Genomic DNA, 17,819 nt, shown 5'->3' on the forward strand with positions numbered 1-17,819 from the left:
TCATGATTCTTAACATGATTCCTGTGACAAAAACCTAGGGTTTGCAACATAATTCTTTCTAAAGTGATTCAAGCTAGGGTTTGGGTATTCTTCACTAGAAAAGTGAATTGTTAAACTTTGTTTAACATACTAAGGTATGTCTCTCTTTTAAAAACCTTATCATTGATATATGTTTTCTTCGCAAAGGTTCTTTATTGAATAACAAGGTGAACTTCTCATGCAAAACCCTAATTCATGTCTTTGCTTGTGGTTGGTGTGCGTGAGGGAACAAGCCCACATTAAACCTTGATTGTATTATCCTCTATATACATATATGGAATCATAATCGTTTTCTGCTATAAGAGATGATCAGTGATGATGGTTAATTGTTGGTATTGATGACTTTACAAAGAAACTAAGACAAAGGAATCTTGTTTAAAGAAGTGGAAACGTTTTCAAGATTATCTATGAAATTATGGGTTTTCGTAATGGCATAATGAACTTTAATGCAAATGGATGGTGCGACTACATTGAGATAATTGTGATTTAGCTTCTATGCTATAATTCAGCTTCCATGCTAAGAATTTGCTTGTTGTGTTTGGCCTAGCTACTCGTGAGGAAGGGTAGCCACTATGGATCCTAGTGTGATAATGCCTAGCCATTCGAGGGGAAGAGTGGCCACTTCCAGGTTCGCTACCTGGGGTGTGATTATGCCTAACTATTCGGGAGGAGGGAGAGCCACAATTCTTATATACTTCATAACAGAGAAAGTAGAATGAAAATCTTTCCCACCAAGTGTAGAACCATCTGGGGATGATAGATTTAGACATCTGTTCGCTGTATTTTACGAACCATGTATGGGTAATGGGTCGAACATATAGGAAGTTATACCATGCCCATTCATAGTCATAATAGTTATAGGTCTGGGGCCTATGCTGTTTTGATAATACCAAAGGGGTATGTAAATGATCAACCTTCCATTCAAAGGGGCTGATAATTTTGTTAATGGTGAACTTTGAATACGCAATACCTTCTTGGCCATGCTTGGTACCTAAAATATGTTCAAATGTTACCGATCCTGTGTCAGTAAGGATGAATTCACAATACCTCCTAGTCTTGATAGGATCATTGGTTTCAATGTAATACTCCAGTGTATTCCTCTTTCCCATTGTCCGTTGGTTTGAGCTAGGGTAGTGGGAAGGAAAAAACAGAAGAGTGAAAAAGTGGCTATAGCGGGTAACAAAATAAAGATGGGCTAAACCGGGGAATTATTTTGTCATAATTGTCATACAGTGTTATTTTCCCAAAATTAAATTGTGTTTAAAGTAAAAAGTAATAAAAAAAATTTGACAAAAATCTCTAACGATTATGAACACCCAGAAAAGAAAAATTCTAACCCTTCTTTGCCTTCAACTCTGTGATGTAGTGATAGCTAAGGCCCTGATGTAGCAAGGTAGAAGAAAATCAGCAGGACGTTTAAGAAAATTTATGCCATGAATCAACCAAATCCCTCGGAAAATGAGAAACAACCAAATCATCATTGCAATGATATCCTTACTTAACCTTTATAAATTATTAAATAAATGTATATTTCAATAAGAAAAAAATCTAAAAAGAGAAATATTGAGTTGTGTACCATGTGTATACTCTATGCTATCAAGCCCTTTATTAATTCTTAGGTGATGCCCATTAAAATTATGACTATCACACCAAGGGGTTGGTGGAGTACTGGGACTTAAACGCTTATTTATGTAACAGGATTTCTACCACCGGGTTTTTTTAAAGTTTGTTCAATTCTTTTAATCTTAATTTCATCTTTTAAGTATGAAATCTGATTAGTAAGCAAACCTATTTTGAAAATAGAAAATGATTTACAAAATTGGAATATTCCTAGAGAACCACTCTGTCAGATTTATAAAATAGGAAAGTTTGATTTTATAACAAATTATAATATCAAAACTTGTGAATCTACAATTGCCATAAATAGTTCAGTAGAAACTATTAAGCTTTTATCAATCCATGATATAAACAGATATAAGAAAAATTATAATTTTCTTCATATAGGACTTGTCCAAGTTGCTGTCAAACCTCTTTACAGATTAGGTTTAGACACCCCTTTATGTCTCTTACTAAGAGATGATAGGTTATTAAACATTGATGATTCTTTATTAGGAGTTTTACAAAGTAACCTAGCTAATGGTCCGGTTTACTTTAATTGCTATCCAAATTATTCGGTTGACATCAATGACCAGAATATATTGGATACCTTAACTCTTAATATTAAAACAAGAAACATGAATAGCAAAGTTAATACCAAAGAAATAGCTGTAATATACAGAGTATATTACAGACTAATGAAAACAACCTTAGCTCCAAAAGCTAAAAATATGAGTCCAAAAGGAGTAACTATGCTTATGGAATCAAATCCAGAACATAGTAGTACTTTTGTACCAAAAATGATAAAATGGAATGAAATTTTATCCAAAGATGAATGGCATTTTAATGCCATAACTCAGCCAAAAATAGAACCAGAAAGTTCTAATATTGAGCAAGTTATTCAATATCCGGATGGATCTATTGACCTAAAATTCCTTAGATCTGACTCGGCTAATGAATCATCTTCTGGCAGTCGAATGTCGTATTCTCGACCTTCGTCAAGTCAAAGAATGTCTTTTTCAAGGCCTTCTTCTTTTAAACCCCCGGAGGAAGTAGCTGCAATGACTTTAAACCAGACCTTAGGACTTTAAATGAAGATATGAGAAGCCCAAAAAATAAAAAGAAAATAGATTGGTATAAAGAAACTTTTGACATTATGACCAGAATTGATCATCAAGATCAATGGATCAAAGATGTAAAAAGATGTGAAAATAACATAAAGTTCTTCAAATGGTTGGTAATAACAGGACAAATTCCAAACCAAAAGGAATCTTTTTCTATGTTAGTCAACAAATGGCACACAAAGAACAAAGGAATAGTTGAAACAACTGTTCCGCCATTAGAAGAAATTTATATTCCAGTAGGAAAAGAAGTTATTACTGCATCTCCTTTCAAAAGAGAAGGAACTAAGTTGGATAGTGATCCTAAAGCAAAGGACATTAACAAACTTATTCAGCAGAATAATTATACAAATCAATTATTACATGTTGTATCAAACCAATTAGTAAAAGATACAAGTAGACAAATAACCCCTACAAAAGCTTCAATTAGTAGCTCTAGTATGGAGAAACATCCGATTTTTAAACTCCCAGAATTCTCTAAAAAAGAATTCCCACAATTATCTGAAAAGTTTAATCTTGAAGAAGATGATCTTCTAAAAACAAATAATAAACAGTTAAATATTACTGATGCTAAACTATCAGCGAAAAAATCCGAAGTAACAACTTCAAAACCCATAGGTACTAAAGAAGTAAAAACTTTAAGTACTAAGGATAAAAAAGTTCAGAAACTAGCTGTTAACCCAAGACATTCTACCAAAAAGAACTATTATAAAAGACCCTCTTTTCCAGATGTGCAGTTTGAGGAAGATCAAGATCGTACTCAATCATCACATAGTGGAACTGGGATAATAGAATGGAACATAGATGGTTTAGCTGAAAGCCAAATTTATAAAGTTCTACATGAAATGGGAATGGCTATTACTGCCTATAAAATTAAAAATGCAGGAGATAGATATGCTGCCCATTTAATTGTTTCTGGTTTCACAGGAATGTTATAAAATTGGTGGGATAATTATCTTACTGAAGATAATAAAGCCCAAATATTAAATGCTGTAACCATAGGAACTATGGTACAAATGCAAGGAGAAATGCAAGTAACTATTGAAGAAGCAGTAGAAGATGCTTCAGCAACACTAATTTATAGTATTGCTAAACACTTTATTGGAGAACCAAAACTTTTCCAAGATCGTAGTTTAGAACTATTAAACAATCATAAATGCCCCAAATTAGAAGATTTTAGGTGGTATAAGGATATGTTTCTAGAGAAAGTTATGATAAGAGAAGATTGTAGTAATTATTTCTGGAAAGAAAGATTTATTAGCGGTCTACCTTCTTTGTTCGCCGAAAAGGTTAGAACCAAAATCAAGGATAGGTTTAACGGAAGAATCCCTTATGAAAACCTAACCTATGGTGACATAATTAGTTATATTAATGTTACAAGTTTAGAGCTATGTAAAGACCTAAAACTAAAACATTACTTGAAAAAAGACTAGCAACAATCCCGAAAAGAATTGGGAAGTTTTTGTCAAGACTTTGGTTTTGAGAAAATCTCTGCTCCATCCAAAAGAACGAGTAAGATTGCTAAGAAATCTACTAGGAAAGGAAATTAAATTTCCTTATTTAACTGCTATTTCTCAAGAAGAAAGTGATTTTGTTAAATCAAAAACTATTTTCAAAATAGGTTTTCTTACTAATCAGATTTCATACTTAAATGATGAAATTAAGATTAAAAAGATTGAACAAACTTTAAAAAACCCGGTGATAGAACGGAAAATAGCAAGTTTTCAAGACAAACTTGAAAAAGAAGTTTGTGCAGAATTACCAACTGCTTTTTGGGAAAGAAAGCGTCACATTGTTGAGTTACCATACATCAATGGATTCAATGAACAGACCATTCCTACAAAGGCAAGGCCTATCCAGATGAATCATGAGTTAATGGAAACTTGTAAAAACGAAATCAATGATCTTCTACCAAAGAAGATAATAAGACCTTCTAGATCCCCTTGGAGCTGTTTAGCGTTTTATGTAAATAAAAATGCAGAAAAAGAAAGAGGATCTCCCAGGTTAGTCATTAATTATAAACCTCTAAACAAAGTTTTACAATGGGTTAGGTACCCGATACCTAATAAAAGAGATTTATTAAAAAGAACTTATAAGGCTAATGTCTATAGTAAGTTTGATATGAAATCAGGATTTTGGCAAATCAAAATTACTGAGAAAGATAAATATAAAACTGCTTTCATTGTTCCTTTTGGACAATATGAATGGAATGTTATGCCTTTTGGGTTGAAAAACGCCCCGTCTGAATTTCAGAACATTATGAATAATATTTTCAATCCTTATAGCAATATGTCTATTGTCTATATAGATGATGTATTAATATTTTCTGAGGACATTGATTCTCACTTTAAACATTTAAACATTTTCTTTAAAATTGTTAAACATAATGGTTTAGTAGTTAGTGCTAAAAAGATCAAATTGTTTCAAACAAAAATTAGGTTTTTAGGACATGACCTATACCAAGGCACCTATAAACCCATTTGCAGAGCCATAGAGTTCTCTTCCAAATTTCCAGATGAAATTCCTGACAAAACCCAGTTACAAAGGTTTTTAGGAAGTCTTAATTATGTTGCAGATTTCATTCCAAATATTAGAAAAATCTGTTAACCTCTTTACAAGCGTCTGAGGAAGAATCCAGTTCCATGGAGTCTAGAACAAACAGAGACGGTTAAGAAAATCAAATCTGTTGTCAAAAAACATCCATGTCTAGGTATTCCAAACCCAGATGCTTTTATGATAGTCGAAACGGATGCTTCTAATGAAGGATATGGTGGAATTCTCAAACAAAGACTCTCCTCAGATTCTTTAGAACAATTAGTTCGTTTTACATCAGGAATCTGGAATCCTGCCAAAAGAACTATAGTACTGTTAAAAAAGAAATTTTATCCATAGTACTATGTATTACGAAATTTCAAGATGATTTGATAAATAAAGAATTATTATTAAGAGTTGATTGTAAATCAGCAAAAGACATTTTACAAAAAGATGTTAAAAATCTTGTTTCCAAACAGATTTTTGCCAGATGGCAAGCTTTATTATCAAGTTTTGATTTTGAAATAGAATTTATAAAAGGTGATTTAAACACTTTACCAGATTTTCTTACAAGAGAATTCTTACAGGGACACCATGAGGCCAGGAGCCCCGAACTCACCCTTCCAGAAAAAACCCGATAAGAAACCAAATGATAACAGGTATTCAGCCTTAGCTGAATTCCCAAACCTACCAAGGCCCATGAGGCCTACATTTCCAATTCAAAATAAAAAATCAACCATTCTTGGTTCTATTCCCCAAATAGAACCGCCATCTCCATTTCAAAGGACACAAGCCTCTACCAGTTCTTCAACAGGTAAAGGAAAGGTTCAAACCGGTGACAGTTACGAAATGAAGACCCCAGAGTCTTTTGCACAAACAGTTGATCCCAAAACTCCCTCGAAGAAGGAAGATAAACAGGTAACTCCAGAAGAGTTCAAGATTGTTAACAAAGCAATGCTTCCAGTACTAGCATTGGATAAAAATTATGAAGGATGGAAGGTTGAGGAATTACTCCCACCTAGCTATACCAACTTTGACTACATTGAAACCAATGATCCTATCAAGACTAGGAGGTATTGTGAATTCATCCTTACTGATACAGGATTGGTAACATTTGAACAAACTTTGGGTACCAAGCATGGCACAGAAGGTATTGCGTATTCAAAGTTCACCATTAACAAAATTATCAGCCCCTTTGAATAGAAGGTTGATCATTTACATACCCCTTTGGTATTATCAAAACAGCATAGGCCCCAGACCTATAACTATTATGACTATGAATGGACATGGTATAACTTCCTATATGTTCGACCCATTACCTATACATGGTTCGTAAAATACAGCGAACAGATGTCTAAATCTATTATCCCCAGATGGTTCTACACTTGGTGGGAAAGATTTGGAGGAAATGAGGCAGTAATGCCTCACAGTTTTAAAATTCATTATGAAAAATTCCAGAAGGACCAGGAAATATCTACCTTACCGGAACATATCAAGTTATGTCAATATTTCATAAGAAAAAGAATTTCTTACATTATCAGTTGGTCATTTGACAAAGCTGAAATATCAAGGATTAAATATTTAGTCAAAACTATTAAAATGAAAGGATGGACACCGAAATCTAAGAATTTAAAAATCAAGAGTCCAAAACCGTCCAGCAGCAGGACAGGATCAACCGAGTCCAAAGCAGAATTAAAAATGAAGCTCCTCGAAGCTCTCAGCAATATTGATGACACTGATCCAGCAGAAGTCCAAGAACTACTGGATACAACTTCATCCTCAGCAGAAGACAATGGAGATATGATGGACCCTCATGGAATGGCCCAAGCATATCTTCACTTTCAAGAATAAAGGAATTTACCCCTTCAGAAAAATAGGAGGTAAAAGACAGGTGGCCGACAGCTTTACAAAAGCAACCGTCCAACTTTTTCAAAAGATATTTACCCCTTCAAAAAAAGTAGGAGGTAAAAGCAGATGACCGACAACTTTACAAAAGTAGCCGTCCAACTTTATAAAAGCAAAAGCAGAAGGCATCTTTAAATATAGCCGTCCACTTGTAATCATCAGAAGAGATGACATTTAATTTCCGAGGTCTATATAAGACTCTCAAGATGTATCAGTTAAGGCATCAGAAATCACCCCCCGATTCTGAAATAGCCTTCTCCTCTCCCTCTTTGTAATATTTCCCTTGTATCTTTCAATGTTTGAATAAAGATCGTCAAGTTCTTGTAAGTATTTTCTTTAAATTCCGCAATTATTTTACTTATTATTTTAGCCAATCAAAGATCCTTAAAATGGTATCAGAGCCAAGTATGAGTGGCTAAGTTCTCATACTATCCTAGGGTTCTGTCGAAATCCTGTTATAATCCAGTCATGTTCTTATATTGTTAAAAGGTCTGTTTTAATTTTCATTTTCCTTTGAGCTTAGTAACTTTATCTCTCTTGGTCTAGATACTGTTAAAACCTTTTTCGAGTCTTAGTGTGAGGTAGCCGATTAATATCCAGCTCAGACGTTGGCAAGCCTGAAACCGCCATAGTTTCCCAAAGGCTAGGAGTGACGCTAGGGGCCTTAGGCATTGGTTTTCCCGTCCCCAAGACCACCTAGATAGAAAAGGTTTATACTGTTGTGACATTGGAGAAGCCAAGTTATTAAGAACTAAGAAAGATAAATAGTAAGCATGTACTAATTACAATAGTAGAACAAGTAAGGATAGACATAACAGAGAAAGTAGACTACCCACATAGGATAGTATGAGAACTTAGCCACTCATACTTGGCTTTGATACCATTTTAAGGATCTTTGATCGGCTAAAATAATAAGTAAAATAATTACGGAATTTAAAGAAAATACTTACAAGCAATTGAAGATCTTTATTCAAACATTGAAAGATACAAGGGAAATATTACAAAGAGGGAGAGGAGAAGGCTATTTCATAATCGGGGGGTGATTTCTGATGCCTTAACTGATAAATCTTGAGAGTCTTATATAGACCTCGGAAAGTAAATTTCATCTCTTCTGATGATTATAAGTGGACGGCTATCTTTAAAGATACCTTCTGTTTTTGCTTTTATAAAGCTGGACGGCTACTTTTGTAAAGTTGCCGGCCATCTGCTTTTACCTCCTACTTTTTCTGAAGGGGTAAATATCTTTTGAAAAAGTTGGACGGTTGCTTTTGTAAAGCTGTCGGCCACCTGTCTTTTACCTCCTATTTTTCTGAAGGGGTAAATTCCTTTATTCTTGAAAGTGAAGATATGCTTGGGCCATTCTATGAGGGTCCATCATATCTCCGTTGTCTTCTGCTGAGGATGAAGCTGTATCCAGTAGTTCTTGGACTTCTGCTGGATCAGTGTCATCAACATTGCTGAGAGCTTCGAGGAGCTTCTTTTTTAATTCTGCTTTGGACTCGGTTGATCCTGTCCTGCTGCTGGATAGTTTTGGACTCTTGATTTTTAAATTCTTAGATTCCGGTGTCCATCTTTTCATTTTAATAGTTTTGACTAAATATTTAATCCTTGATATTTCAGCTTTGTCAAATGATCAACTGATAATGTAAGAAATTCTTTTTCTTATGAAATATTGACATAACTTGATATGTTCCGGTAAGGTGGATATTTCCTGGTCCTTCTGGAATTTTTCATAATGAATTTTAAAACTGTGAGGAATTACTGCCTCATTTCCTCCAAATCTTTCCCACCAAGTGTAGAACCATCTGGGGATGATAGATTTAGACATCTGTTCGCTGTATTTTACGAATCATGTATGGGTAATGGGTCGAACATATAGGAAGTTATACCATGCCCATTCATAGTTATAATAGTTATAGGTCTGGGGCCTATGCTGTTTTGATAATACCAAAGGGGTATGTAAATAATCAACCTTCCATTCAAAGGGGCTGATAATTTTGTTAATGGTGAACTTTGAATACACAATACCTTCTGTGCCATGATTGGTACCCAAAGTATGTTCAAATGTTACCGATCTTGTGTCAGTAAGGATGAATTCACAATACCTCCTAGTCTTGATAGGATCATTGGTTTCAATGTAGTCAAAGTTGGTATAGCAAGGTAGGAGTAATTCCTCAACCTTCCATCCTTCATAATTTTTATCCAATGCTAGTACTGGAAGCATTGTTTTGTTAACAATCTTGAACTCTTCTGGAGTTACCTGTTTATCTTCCTTCTTTGAGGGAGTTTTGGGATCAACTGCTTGTGCAAAAGACTCTGGGGTCTTCATTTCTTAACTGTCACTGGTTTGAACCTTTCCTTTACCTGTTGAAGAACTGGTAGAGACTTGTGTCCTTTGAAATGGAGATGGCGGTTCTATTTGGGGAATAGAACCAAGAATGGTTAATGTTTTATTTTGAGTTGGAAATGTAGGCTTCATGGGCCTTGGTAGGTTTGGGAATTCAGCTAAGGCTGAATACCTGTTATCATTTGGTTTCTTATCGGGTTTTTTCTGGAAGGGTGAGTTCGGGCTCCTGGCTTCATGGTGTCCCTGTAAGAATTCCCTTGTAAGAAAATCTGGTAAAGAGTTTAAATCACCTTTTATAAATTATATTTCAAAATCAAAACTTGGTAATAAAGCTTGCCATCTGGCAAAAATCTGTTTGGAAACAAGATTTTTAACATCTTTTTGTAAAATGTCTTTTGCTAATATACAATCAACTCTTAATTGAATTCTTTATTTATCAAATCATCTTAAAATTTTGTAATACATAGTACTATGGATAAAATTTCTTTTTTAACAGTACAATAGTTCTTTTGAGCAGGATTCCAGATCCCTGATGTAAAACGAACTAATTGTTCAAAAGAATCTGAGGAGAGTCTTTGTTTGAGAATTCCACCATATCCTTCATTAGAAACATCAGTTTCGACTATCATAAAAGCATCTGGGTTTGGAATACCTAGACATGGAAGTTTTTTGACAACAGATTTGATTTTCTTAACCGTCTCTGTTTGTTCTAGACTCCATGGAACTGGATTCTTCCGAAGACGCTTGTAAAGAGGTTCACACATTTTTCTAGTATTTGGAATGAAATCTGCAACATAATTAAGACTTCCTAAAAACCTTTGTAACTGGGTTTTGTCAGGAATTTCATCTGGAAATTTGGAAGAGAACTCTATGGCTCTGCAAATGGGTTTATAGGTGCCTTGGTATAGGTCATGTCCTAAAAACCTAATTTTTGTTTGAAACAATTTGATCTTTTTAGCACTAACTACTAAACCATTATGTTTAACAATTTTAAAGAAAATGTTTAAATGTTTAAAGTGAGAATCAATGTCCTCAGAAAATATTAATACATCATCTATATAGACAATAGACATATTGCTATAAGGATTGAAAATATTATTCATAATGTTCTGAAATTCAGACGGGGCGTTTTTCAACCCAAAAGGCATAACATTCCATTCATATTGTCCAAAAGGAACATTGAAAGAAGTTTTATATTTATCTTTCTCAGTAATTTGGATTTGCCAAAATCCTGATTTCATATCAAACTTACTATAGACATTAACCTTATAAGTTCTTTTTAATAAATCTCTTTTATTAGGTATCGTGTACCTAACCCATTGTAAAACTTTGTTTAGAGGTTTATAATTAATGACTAACCTGGGAGATCCTCTTTCTTTTTCTGCATTTTTATTTACATAAAACGCTGAACAGCTCCAAGGGGATCTAGAAGGTCTTGTTATCTTCTTTTGTAGAAGATCATTGATTTAATTTTTACAAGTTTCCATTAACTCATGGTTCATCTGGATAGGCCTTGCCTTTGTAGGAATGACCTGTTCATTGAATCCATTAATGTATGGTAACTCAACAATGTGACGCTTTCTTTCCCAAAAAGCAGTTGGTAAGTCTGCACAAAATTCTTTTTCAAGTTTTTCTTGAAAACTTGCTATTTTCCGTTCTATCACCGGGTTTTTTAAAGTTTGTTTAATCTTTTTAATCTTAATTTCATCTTTTAAGTATGAAATCTGATTAGTAAGCAAACCTATTTTGAAAATAGTTTTTGATTTAACAAAATCACTTTCTTCTTGAGAAATAGCAGTTAAATAAGGAAATTTAATTTCCTTTCCTAATATTCTGGTATAGATAGCATCTAAACCGGCAACATATGGCTTTATATGAGTTACAAATGGGGTTCCCAAAATAACTTGTTCATTTATATCTCTGGTAACCACAAAATTATTAATAAAACAGACTCCATCATTACAAATGTGGGCTTTGGATAATTTATAATTAATTTTGAGTTTTTCTCCAGTGGCGGAGTATAACTTAGAAGTACTTTTTTCCAAATACTTAATAGGTATTAATCCTTCAATGATGCAGTTTTTATCTGCTCCTGAATCAACTAAAGCAATTTTAGTAAGGGTCATGTTTCCTACTTTTAAAGTAATAGGAATATGCCAACTTTGTGATTTAACAATTGCAACAGTTTTTCCTGTTGTATTATTATTCTCAGAAGCTTCTATAATATCATCAATTTCTTGTTAATCTATAGAATCATTCTTGTCAGAATGGTTATCTTCACTATCTTCTGCAAGAGTCTCTTTTACTCTTGTATGAGATAAAACTTGATCAGTTAGATAATCCATTTCAACTTTATTGAGTCTTGATTTAATATTCTTGACATCCTTTTTTACAGAGATTAATTCTTCTTGTAATTCTTGGATGGTAGGTTTTTCATCTTTCGAAGAAAACCTGTTCATAACATTTTTCATGTTAAAGGGTTCAATAGAAGTTTTCTCCTTTGATTGGCTGAAGAGAATTTCTTTTAATTGAATTAAATACTTCTTTCTAGTTCCTTCACTAGGTATATCATTAATAAGATCTAAAAGAAATTCTTTTGATTTTTTTGTAATAAACTTATTGAATATTGACTGCTACAGGTGCATAAAGCTTCTGTGCATTCACAATCTTCAGATTCAGAAGAATTGGAACTGGTGTCTAATTCAATTTCGATATCATTAATTTCACTGGAAGAAGATGATGTATTGTCATTTTTCTTCTAGAGTAGTGTAGAGTTCATGTTTTATCTTATCATCTACCATAAGAAGGTTTATCTTTTTCTTCTTTTTAATATTAACACGACATTCATTGGATCTATGGCCCTTTTTGCCGCATGTCCAACATGTATCACCAGAACTCCTTTTTGGTGTTCTTTTTTTCTGTTTATAAGAATGGTCTACAGTTTTCTTTTTCCTATGAATAGGTTTTGAACTAGTAGATTTCTTAGCAATCTTACTCGTTCTTTTGGATGGAGCAGAGATTTTCTCAAAACCAAAGTCTTGACAAAAACTTCCCAATTCTTTTCGGGATTGTTGCTGGTCTTTTTTCAAGTAATGTTTTAGTTTTAGGTCTGTACATATCTCTAAACTTGTAACATTAATATTACTAATTATGTCACCATAGGTTAGGTTTTCATAAGGGATTCTTCCGTTAAACCTATCCTTGATTTTGATTCTAACCTTTTCGGCGAACAAAGAAGGTAGACCGCTAATAAATCTTTCTTTTCAGAAATCATTACCACAATCTTCTCTTATCATAACTTTCTCTAGAAACATATCCATATACCACCTAAAATCTTCTAATATGGGGCATTTAAGATTGTTTAATAGTTCTAAACTACGATCTTGGAAAAGTTTTGGTTCTCCAATAAAGTGTTTAGCAATACTATAAATTAGTGTTGCTGAAGCATCTTCTACTGCTTCTTCAACAGTTACTTGCATTTCTCCTTGCATTTGTACCACAGTTCCTATGGTTACAACATTTAATATTTGGGCTTTATTATCTTCAGTAAGATAACTATCCCACCAATGTTTTAACATTCCTGTGAAACCAGAAACAATTAAATGGGCAGCATATCTATCTCCTGCATTTTTAATTTTATAGGCAGTAATAGCCATTCCCATTTCATGTAGAACTTTATAAATTTGGCTTTCAGCCAAACCATCTATGTTCCATTCTATTATCCCAGTTCCACTATGTGATGATTGAGTACGATCTTGATCTTCCTCAAACTGCACATCTGGAAAAGAGGGTCTTTTATAATAATTCTTTTTGGTAGAATGTCTTAGGTTAACAGTTAGTTTCTAAACTTCTTTATCCTTAGTACTTAAAGTTTTTACTTCTTTAGTACCTATGGGTTTTGAAGTTGTTACTTCGGATTTTTTCGCTGATAGTTTAGCATCAGTAATTTTTAACTGTTTATTAATTTTTTTTAGAAGATCATCTTCTTCAAGATTAAACTTTTCAGATACTTGTGGGAATTCGTTTTTAGAGAATTCTGGGAGTTTAAAAATCGGATGTTTCTCCATACTAGAGCTACTAATTGAAGCTTTTGTAGGGGTTATTTGTCTACTTGTATCTTTTACTAATTGGTTTGATACAACATGTAATAATTGATTTGTATAATTATTCTGCTGAATAAGTTTGTTAATGTCCTTTGCTTTAGGATCACTATCCAACTTAGTTCCTTCTCTTTTGAAAAGAGATGCAGTAATAACTTCTTTTCCTACTGGAATATAAATTTCTTCTAATGGCGGAACAGTTGTTTCAACTATTCCTTTGTTCTTTGTGTGTCATTTGTTGACTAACATAGACAAAGATTCCTTTTGGTTTGGAATTTGTCCTGTTATTACCAACCATTTGAAGAACTTTATGTTATTTTTTACATCTTTTTACATCTTTGATCCATTGATCTTGATGATCAATTCTGGTCATAATGTCAAAAGTTTCTTTATACCAATCTATTTTCTTTTTATTTTTTGGGCTTCTCATATCTTCATTTAAAGTCCTAAGTTCTGGTTTAAAGTCATTGCACCTACTTCCTCCGGGGGTTTAAAATAAGAAGGCCTTCAAAAAGACATTCTTTGACTTGACGAAGGTCGAGAATACGACATTCGACTGCCAGAAGATGATTCATTAGCCGAGTTAGATCTAAGGAATTTTAGGTCAATAGATCCATCCGGATATTGAATAACTTGCTCAATATTAGAACTTTCTGGTTCTATTTTTGGCTGAGTTATGGCATTAAAATGCCATTCATCTTTGGATAAAATTTCATTCCATTTTATCATTTTTGGTACAAAAGTACTACTATGTTCTGGATTTGATTCCATAAGCATAGTTACTCCTTTTGGACTCATATTTTTAGCTTTTGGAGCTAAGGTTGTTTTCATTAGTCTGTAATATACTCTGTATATTACGGCTATTTCTTTGGTATTAACTTTGCTATTCATGTTTCTTGTTTTAATATTAAGAGTTAAGGTATCCAATATATTCTGGTCATTGATGTCAACCGAATAATTTGGATAGCAATTAAAGTAAATCGGGTCATTAGCTAGGTTACTTTGTAAAACTCCTAATAAAGAATCATCAAAGTTTAATAACCTATCATCTCTTAGTAAGAGACATAAAGGGGTGTCTAAACCTAATCTATAAAGAGGTTTGACAGCAACTTGGACAAGTCCTATATGAAGAAAATTATAATTTTTTTTATATCTGTTTATATCATGGATTGATAAAAGCTTAATAGTTTCTGCTGAACTATTGATGGCAATTGTAGATTCACAAGTTTTGATATTATAATTTGTTATAAAATCAAACTTTCCTGTTTTATAAATCTGACGGAGTGGTTCTCTAGGAATATTCCAATTTTGTAAATCATTTTAAACTTTAGCTATCTTAGTAGCTTCTGTTGACATGTTAACATTATTTAACACATTCATGATACTCATGATTACTACTGGGTAGGGAGTGTATCAAGTTTACTTTGACACCACTCAATACAATTTTCGATATCTTGAAGATTATCGTAACTGGTTTTCAACAAGCATTCAGTCACTTGGATAACATATAAAACAATCTCTAGAGTAAGATTCCTTCTAGGGTCTCCTCTATTATATGCTTCAAAAACTCTAGGGTTCTTTAAGGAATTTTGAAAATTCAATTCTTTTTCATAAATTCTTATGTGATATAAAATTTCTAATTTTTGAAATTGATATTGTAATTGAAATTCATTATATCTTCTTATTCTTTAAAAACTGTGTTGAAAGGTTTTCATGAATCCTATTTCTTTCAGAAAAGAGTATTTGTTCGTGGATACTATCCTATGTGGGTAGTCTACTTTCTCTGTTATGAAGTATATAAGAATGGGTAGTCTGCCTATAAAATTAATTATGCAGCAGATAGATATGCTGCCCATTTAATTGTTTCTGGATTCATATTTTTAGCTTTTGGAGCTAAGGTTGTTTTCATTAGTCTGTAATATACTCTGTATATGATAGCTATTTCTTTGGTATTAACTTTACTATTCATGTTTCTTGTTTTAATATTAAGAGTTAAGGTATCCAATATATTCTGGTCATTGATGTCAACCGAATAATTTGGATAGCAATTAAAGTAAACCGGTCCATTAGCTAGGTTACTTTGTAAAACTCCTAATAAATGACTGGATTATAACAGGATTTCAACAGAACCCAAGGATAGTATGAGAACTTAGCCACTCATACTTGGCTCTGATACCATTTTAAGGATCTTTGATCGGCTAAAATAATAAGTAAAATAATTGCGGAATTTAAAGAAAATACTTACAAGAACTTGAAGATCTTTATTCAAACATTGAAAGATACAAGGGAAATATTACAAAGAGGGAGAGGAGAAGGCTATTTCAGAATCGGGGGGCTGATTTCTGATGCCTTAACTGATACATCTTGAGAGTCTTATATAGACCTCGGAAAGTAAATGTCATCTCTTCTGATGATTACAAGTGGACGGCTATCTTTAAAGATGCCTTCTGCTTTTGCTTTTATAAAGTTTGACGGCTACTTTTGTAAAGTTGTCGGTCATCTGCTTTTACCTCCTACTTTTTCTGAAGGAGTAAATATCTTTTGAAAAAGTTGGACGGTTGCTTTTGTAAAGCTGTCGGCCACCTGTCTTTTACCTCCTATTTTTCTGAAGGGGTAAATTCCTTTATTCTTGAAAGTGAAGATATGCTTGGGCCATTCCATGAAGGTCCATCATATCTCCGTTGTCTTCTGCTGAGGATGAAGTTGTATCCAGTAGTTCTTGGACTTCTGCTGGATCAAGTCATCAATATTGCTGAGAGCTTCGAGGAGCTTCTTTTTTAATTTTGCTTTGGACTCGGTTGATCCTGTTTTGCTGCTGGATGGTTTTGGACTCTTGATTTTTAATTTCTTAGATTCCGGTGTCTATCCTTTCATTTTAATAGTTTTAACTAAATATTTAATCCTTGATATTTCAGCTTTGTCAAATGACCAACTGATAATGTAAGAAATTCTTTTTCTTATGAAATATTGACATAACTTGATATGTTCCGGTAAGGTGGATATTTCCTGGTCCTTCTGGAATTTTTCATAATGAATTTTAAAACTGTGAGGCATTACTGCCTCATTTCCTCCAAATCTTTCCCACCAAGTGTAGAACCATCTGGGGATGATAGATTTAGACATCTGTTCGCTGTATTTTACGAACCATGTATGGGTAATGGGTCGAACATATAGGAAGTTATACCATGCCCATTCATAGTCATAATAGTTATTAGGTCTGGGGCCTAGGCTCTTTTGATAATACCAAAGGGGTAAGTAAATGATCAACCTTCCATTCAAAGGGGCTGATAATTTTGTTAATGGTGAACTTTGAATACGCAATACCTTCTTGGCCATGCTTGGTACCCAAAGTATGTTCAAATGTTACCGATCCTGTGTCAGTAAGGATGAATTCACAATACCTCATAGTCTTGATAGGATCATTGGTTTCAATGTAATACTCCAGTGTTGGTATGGCAAGGTGGGAGTAACTCCTCAACCTTCCATCCTTCATAATTTTTATCCAATGCTAGTACTGGAAGCATTGCTTTGTTAACAATCTTGAACTCTTCTGGAGTTACCTGTTTATCTTCCTTCTTTGAGGGAGCTTTGGGATCAACTGCTTGTGCAAAATACTCTGGGGTCTTCATTTCATAACTGTCACTGGTTTGAACCTTTCCTTTACCCGTTGAAGAACTGGTAGAGGCTTGTGTCCTTTGAAATGGAGATGGCGGTTCTATTTGGGGAATAGAACCAAGAATGGTTAATTTTTTATTTTTAGTTGGAAATGTAGGCCTCATGGGCCTTGGTAGGTTTGGGAATTCAGCTAAGGCTGAATACCTGTTATCATTTGGTTTCTTATCGGATTTTTTCTGGAAGGGTGAGTTCGGGCTCCTGGCCTCATGGTGTCCCTGTAAGAATTTCCTTGTAAGAAAATCTGGTAAAGAGTTTAAATCTCCTTTTATAAATTCTATTTCAAAATCAAAACTTGGTAATAAAGCTTGCCATCTGGCAAAAATCTGTTTGGAAACAAGATTTTTAACATCTTTTTGTAAAATGTCTTTTGCTAATTTACAATCAACTCTTAATTGAATTCTTTATTTATCAAATCATCTTAAATTGTTTTAATACATAGTACTATGGATAAAAAAAAAAATTAACAGTACAATAGTTCTTTTGAGCAGGATTCCAGATCCCTGA

Source organism: Lycium barbarum, chromosome 11 (genome assembly GCF_019175385.1).
Source record: "Lycium barbarum isolate Lr01 chromosome 11, ASM1917538v2, whole genome shotgun sequence".
In the NCBI taxonomy this organism is placed as follows: Eukaryota; Viridiplantae; Streptophyta; class Magnoliopsida; order Solanales; family Solanaceae; genus Lycium; species Lycium barbarum.